The 7068-nt window shown below is 42.7% G+C and overlaps 1 long non-coding RNA gene across 1 annotated transcript; it reads right to left on the minus strand.

Annotated features, from left to right (window-relative positions):
* Positions 1-1329: 1329 nt before the first annotated feature.
* LOC135571253 (uncharacterized) lies at positions 1330-6465 on the minus strand. Its single transcript, XR_010463694.1, has 3 exons — positions 5945-6465; positions 4522-5679; positions 1330-3011 (listed from the first exon to the last, which is right to left on the minus strand). It is a non-coding gene; the product is annotated as an uncharacterized LOC135571253 (long non-coding RNA).
* Positions 6466-7068: the final 603 nt, after the last annotated feature.

Raw genomic sequence — 7068 nt, forward strand, 5'->3', positions numbered from 1 at the left:
TGGCCGCCTTTCGTTCCAGTTCTCTGCTGCCTGTGACTGGAACGAATTGCAAAAATCGCTGAAGTTGGAGACTTTTATCTCCCTCACCAACTACAAACATATGCTATCTGAGCAGCTAACCGATCGCTGCAGCTGTACATAGTCTATCGGTAAATAGCCCACCCATTTTTACCTACCTCATCCCCATACTGTTTTTATTTATTTACTTTTCTGCTCTTTTGCACACCAATATCTCTACCTGTACATGACCATCTGATCATTTATCACTCCAGTGTTAATCTGCAAAATTGTAATTATTCGCCTACCTCCTCATGCCTTTTGCACACAATGTATATAGGCTCCCTTTTTTTTCTTCTACTGTGTTATTGACTTGTTAATTGTTTACTCCATGTGTAACTCTGTGTTGTCTGTTCACACTGCTATGCTTTATCTTGGCCAGGTCGCAGTTGCAAATGAGAACTTGTTCTCAACTAGCCTACCTGGTTAAATAAAGGTGAAATAAAAAAATTAAAAAATTTAAACAAGATTTACGCTACTGCTACTCGCTGTTTGTTATCTATGCATAGTAACTTTACCCCTACCTACATGTACATATTACCTCGACTAACCAGTACCCCCTCACAGTATCCCCTGTATATAGTATAGCCTCGTTATTGTTATTTACTTTTTATTTTTTTACTTTAGTTTATTTGGTAAATATTTTCAACTCTTATTTTTCTTAAAACTGCATTGTTGGTTAAGGGCTTGTAGGTAAGGACTACTACACCTGTTGTATTCGAGCATGTGACAAATAACATTTGATTTGTATATTACCTCACACCCTTGTGATTTTCACAGCACATGATCTTGAGTGCCCATTGTAATGACAGCTCTTGACTGTTATTATAGATAACTTAAGTGGTGCTTGCAGGCATGTAAAAAGCTTGTTGGACAACACAAGCACACGTTTGTCAAACTCTTGCATAAACAGCACTTTGTTGGGCAAGATTTGTTTGATTGAACATGTTGACTAAAAGACATTGTGATTGTATGGGTATTTGTATGAGGTAGCCTACGATGAGGCACACTGATGGGTTAGTTGCTTAGTAGAATACAGAATGCTACCATAATAGAATCCCAGAACTGTATTCACTAATGGCATATCTACATTCCTACTGAAACAGTGTATTCAGGGTGTGTCCAGAGAGTTTTTCACACTTTGAGTGAAACACAACTGCCGGTGAAGAGTCCTGGGTTCAAATAATACTTGCAATAATTGAGCTTGCTGCAATACAACCCCCCCCCCCCCCCCCCCAAAAAAAGTTTTAAAAAGATGTAAATAGTATTTGAATCCGGGTCTGCCTGTCTCAGTTTGGACCAGATCTGAAGTATGCAGGTAATCCATCAAGATCTATCCAGACATGGCTACATTTCCACGACTAACATGTTGAGCATGTGGATTCTCAGGATGATGAATGAACCCCATTGGAAACAGTGAGACAGTAGGAGACTCTCCTCCTCTCACGCCCTCTCTCCCCATAATCTCTACTTCTCACAGGATTTTAACTCCCTCTCGTGTCTGGTGTTTGTCTTGTATCTGTGCAGGTTACTGTAAAAGCTGTTGAGAAACACTCGTGCTTCTGCTTTTGACATGTATTGATTTTCTTGTTTTTAGTATTGATTTACATATTTACAAACGTCAAGCAAATAGGCCTACACAGTATATCAGTTTGCTCATACCGATATTTGACTTGACTATACCCTACAGTACTATTAGGAATGTCTCTAAGTGAACAACAAGGTAACTCCTTATGTCCCATGTAAACAGGGCAGAGGTTGGACATGCTTACAGAACCGAAGGACTGAAACACTAAGCATTGCCAACTGTAATGAGGATGTTAATGGCACCACTGGGACCCCTTACAGGATGTGAGTCATTTGCCCTGTCACTCCTCAATTAGGCAGCCTGAGAAATGCCTCCCCTGTGGGTCTAATGGAACTATTTACCCATTTCGACCAAATAACCTAATGTAAAGTTGGACAGAGACTGCCTATCAGGGCAGATTGATAAATTATTATCTCACTCTAGTGGGTTGGTGGAGGGGGACAAGTTCTTTACCTCAAATTGAATTGCCTGCCTCGACATCACGTATTTGGAAAAGTTGAGTTATTGTTAGGCATGTAAAAGTGGAATGGTATGACTTGTGTTTGGTAATGTGTTTTTGTGGTCTTATGGGCTTGCGAGTATCTGGCATAGTCTTTCTGTTATTTTGCTCTTATGTGACAAAAGTATTGACCGTTTTGTATGATAGAGGATTGCTATCTCACTTAAGAAGGCTTCTCTGTGGGTGTAATAGGTTCTCAGAGCCTTTTGTTTTTCTCCTGCGGGCCCGCAGAGAGAAGGAAGTTAGGGTCTCACGGTCTAGAGAGAGAGCTTGTCATAACCGTGAAGCAGCTGAGGGAGTAGGGAGTAATCAGAGCCCTTTGCACTTCTGCTGTAGTGACCATCACACCCACATCTCAGGAGACACGGCTGGGAACACAACTGTCCACTGACGCTATTAGCTCTATCTGTGCAGTAGCTCTCACACTGTGGAGTAAAGACCCCACTGAGGCAACCAGAAGGAATGCACGCACGCACACATCAAATCAAATGGTATTTGTCACATGCGCCGAATACAACTTAGTTACTAATAAGCCATGAAGAAAATGACTGTAAAAACTGTTAAATCCCCTTGGATTGATGAGGAATTGAAAAATGTTATGGTTGAAAGGGATGAGGCAAAAGGTATGGCAATTAAGTCTGGCAGCCCAACTGATTGGCAAACGTACTGCAAATGAAGAAATCTGTGACTAAACAAAATAAAAATGAAAATAAACTACACTATGAAACAAACAATATAAATAATGAGAGTAAAAAGCTTTGGGGTACCTTAATTAAATGAAATATTTGTGAAAAAAGCCAACTCGGCTCCTTCATTCTTTGAATCAGATGGCTCATTCATCACAAAGCCCACTGATATTGTAAACTACTTACATTTACATTTACATTTAAGTCATTTAGCAGACGCTCTTATCCAGAGCGACTTACAAATTGGTGCATTCACCTTATGACCTCCAGTGGAACAGTAGTGCATCTAAATCTTTTCAGGGGAGGGGGTGAGAGGGATTACTTTATCCTATCCTAGGTATTCCTTAAAGAGGTGGGGTTTCAGGTGTCTCCGGAAGGTGGTGATTGACTCCGCTGTCCTGGCGTCGTGAGGGAGTTTGTTCCACCATTGGGGGGCCAGAGCAGCGAACAGTTTTGACTGGGCTGAGCGGGAACTGTACTTCCTCAGTGGTAGGGAGGCGAGCAGGCCAGAGGTGGATGAACGCAGTGCCCTTGTTTGGGTGTAGGGCCTGATCAGAGCCTGGAGGTACTGAGGTGCCGTTCCCCTCACAGCTCCGTAGGCAAGCACCATGGTCTTGTAGCGGATGCGAGCTTCAACTGGAAGCCAGTGGAGGGAGCGGAGGAGCGGGGTGACGTGAGAGAACTTGGGAAGGTTGAACACCAGACGGGCTGCGGCGTTCTGGATGAGTTGTAGGGGTTTAATGGCACAGGCAGGGAGCCCAGCCAACAGCGAGTTGCAGTAATCCAGACGGGAGATGACAAGTGCCTGGATTAGGACCTGCGCCGCTTCCTGTGTGAGGCAGGGTCTCTGCGGATGTTGTAGAGCATGAACCTACAGGAACGGGCCACCGCCTTGATGTTAGTTGAGAACGACAGGGTGTTGTCCAGGATCACGCCAAGGTTCTTAGCGCTCTGGGAGGAGGACACAATGGAGTTGTCAACCGTGATGGCGAGATCATGGAACGGGCAGTCCTTCCCCGGGAGGAAGAGCAGTTCCGTCTTGCCGAGGTTCAGCTTGAGGTGGTGATCCGTCATCCACACGGATATGTCTGCCAGACATGCAGAGATGCGATTAAACCTGGTCATCAGAAGGGGGAAAGGAGAAGATTAATTGTGTGTCGTCTGCATAGCAATGATAGGAGAGACCATGTGAGGTTATGACAGAGCCAAGTGACTTGGTGTATAGCGAGAATAGGAGAGGGCCTAGAACAGAGCCCTGGGGGACACCAGTGGTGAGAGCACGTGGTGTGGAGACGGATTCTCGCCACGCCACCTGGTAGGAGCGACCTGTCAGGTAGGACGCAATCCAAGCGTGGGCCGCGCCGGAGATGCCCAACTCGGAGAGGGTGGAGAGGAGGATCTGATGGTTCACAGTATCGAAGGCAGCCGATAGGTCTAGAAGGATGAGAGCAGAGGAGAGAGAGTTAGCTTTAGCAGTGCGGAGCGCCTCCGTGATACAGAGAAGAGCAGTCTCAGTTGAATGACTAGTCTTGAAACCTGACTGATTTGGATCAAGAAGGTCATTCTGAGAGAGATAGCGGGAGAGCTGGCCAAGGACGGCACGTTCAAGAGTTTTGGAGAGAAAAGAAAGAAGGGATACTGGTCTGTAGTTGTTGACATCGGATAACTTTTTCATTTCATTTTTCATTCACATTCAAATAACTTTTTCATTGGCAAGATAAGCAAATTTAGGGATGACATGCCAGCAACAAATGCTGACACTACACATCCAAGTATATCGGACCAAATTATGAAAGACAAGAATTGTACTTTTGAATTCCTAAAGTAAAGATCAGTTTCTTGGCAATTTCTCGCATGGAATAGACAAATAAAGAACAGAGTAGCAGCAGCAAATGATGAGTGTAAAAGTGTATATGTATGTGTGTTTTTGTTGTGTGTGTGTGTGTGTGTGTGTGTGTGTGTGTGTGTGTGTGTGTGTGTGTGTGTGTGTGTGTGTGTGTGTGTTTGTATGTGTGCAGGTTTTGTGTGAGTGTCAATCAATCAATCAAATGTATTTATTAAGCCCGACTTACATCAGCTGATGTCACAAAGTGCTGTACAGAAACCCAGCCTAAAACCCCAAACAGCAAGCAATGCAGGTGTAGAAGCACAGTGGCTAGGAAAAACTCCCTAGAAAGGCCAGATCCTAGGAAGAAACCTAGAGAGGAACCAGACTATGAGGGGTGGCCAGTCCTCTTCTGGCTGTGCCGGGTGGAGAGTATAACAGAACATGGTCAAGATGTTCAAATGTTCATAGATGAAGAGCAGGGTCAAATAATAACAATCACAGTGATTGTTGAGGGTGCAACAGGTCAGCACCTCAGGAGTAAATGTCAGTTGACTTTCATAGCCGATAATTCAGCGTATCCCTACCGCTCCTGCTGTCTCTAGAGAGTTGAAAACAGCAGGTCTGGGACAAGTATCACATCCGGTGAACAGGTCAGGGTTCCATAGCCGCAGGCAGAACAGTTGAAACTGGAGCAGCAGCACGACCAGGTGGACTGGGGACAGCAAAGAGTCATCAGGCCAGGTAGTCCTGAGGCATGGTCCTGGGGCTCAGGTCCTCAGAGAGAGAGAATGAAAGAAAGAAAGAAAGAGAGAAAAGAAAGAGAGAAAAAAAGAGAGAATTAGAGAGAGCATACATTCACACAGGACACCGGATAAGACAGGGGAAATACTCCAGATATAACAGACTGACCCTATCCTCCGACACATACACTTTTTCAGCATAAATACTGGAGGCTGAGACAGGAGGGATCGGGAGACACTGTAGCCCCGTCCGACATTAAAACCTCTTATGGCTGCGATCCCTGTACAGGGATCAACATCGGGGGAAATTTTAGAGTGACAACTAAAAATACAACGTCGTAACATTAAACATTCTTGAAAATGCAAGTGTCTTACATCCTTCCAAAGATTCGAATCTTGGTAATCAAACTACACTTTCAGATTTAAAATAGCTATTACAGAGAACAAATACCATGCTTTTGTTTGAGAAGAGCAATCAACAACAGAAACATTTTCCGCCATGACAGTTTTTACACATTCACATCTGAAGGTAAAATTATGACTTACATTCTGATATCTTGCTCTTATTTCTCTTCCTGAGGGTCCCAGTGATCAAATGAAGTGCCGTTTTGTTTGATAAAATCCATTTTTATAGCCTAAATCGAAACATTTTGTAAACCATTTGTGCCGCGAATTCCATCTCTATCATTTTTTTACGGAGCATTCAACCCGTAAACAATCGTTTATCTAGTCATGGTAAGTTTCAGTGCATTCCTCTGGATGTTTGCAACACAGCCAAACTTCTTCCTTGCGCACAATAATTTTAGCGAAGCTTCATTGATTGACTGTATTTCTGCCCAATGACCACTGATCTTCTTGAAATCTAGCTGGGTAGATAGCCAATGAGCTGAGGTAAACGCCAGTATGTAATGGTTTTGGGTTGGACCACCATCCCTTGACTATGAGAGGACTCGCTGTGACGCTTGTTACGCGCAGCAGTATTTCGGAAAGTTGTATTTTCAACGAATTCATTGAAGATATCATGGTGAATAAATCAGGAAAAGCGAAGTCAGTCTAAAGTGAAAGTGAAAAAGTGAAAGTGAGACAGATTTTTTGTTTGAGGAATCTTTGAGTGTTATGATTCAAACAGGAACTGAGGAGCTGTTTCTGCAAGGACAGGACGTACTTCTGGACGGGTAAGTGCTAATGCCGTTTTATGAAATATAAATATATAAATATATATTTTTGCATGTGTGTGAAATGTGTGGTTTGTTTGTGTGTGTGTGTGTGTGTGTGTGTGTGTGTGTGTGTGTGTGTGTGTGTGTGTGTGTTGGTTTGTTTGGGTGTGTGTGTGTGTGTATATATGTATGTGTGTATATGTATATATGTATGTGTGTGTGTGTATGTATATATATATATATATGAACACCACTGTGTGTGTTTGCTGTTCTACTCCATCCCATTTGAATAAAAATAATGGAAAATATAATCTGACATGGAATATATATATATATATATATATATATATATATATATATATATATATTCCATGTCAGATTATATATATATATATATATATATTCCATGTCAGATTATATTTTCCATTATTTTTATTCAAATAAGATGGAGTAGAACAGCAAACACACACAGTGGTGTTCATATGCCACAGTTCATTACTGCAGGCATGACTG

Source organism: Oncorhynchus nerka, unplaced genomic scaffold (genome assembly GCF_034236695.1).
Source record: "Oncorhynchus nerka isolate Pitt River unplaced genomic scaffold, Oner_Uvic_2.0 unplaced_scaffold_17___fragment_2___debris, whole genome shotgun sequence".
NCBI classification, from domain to species: Eukaryota; Metazoa; Chordata; class Actinopteri; order Salmoniformes; family Salmonidae; genus Oncorhynchus; species Oncorhynchus nerka.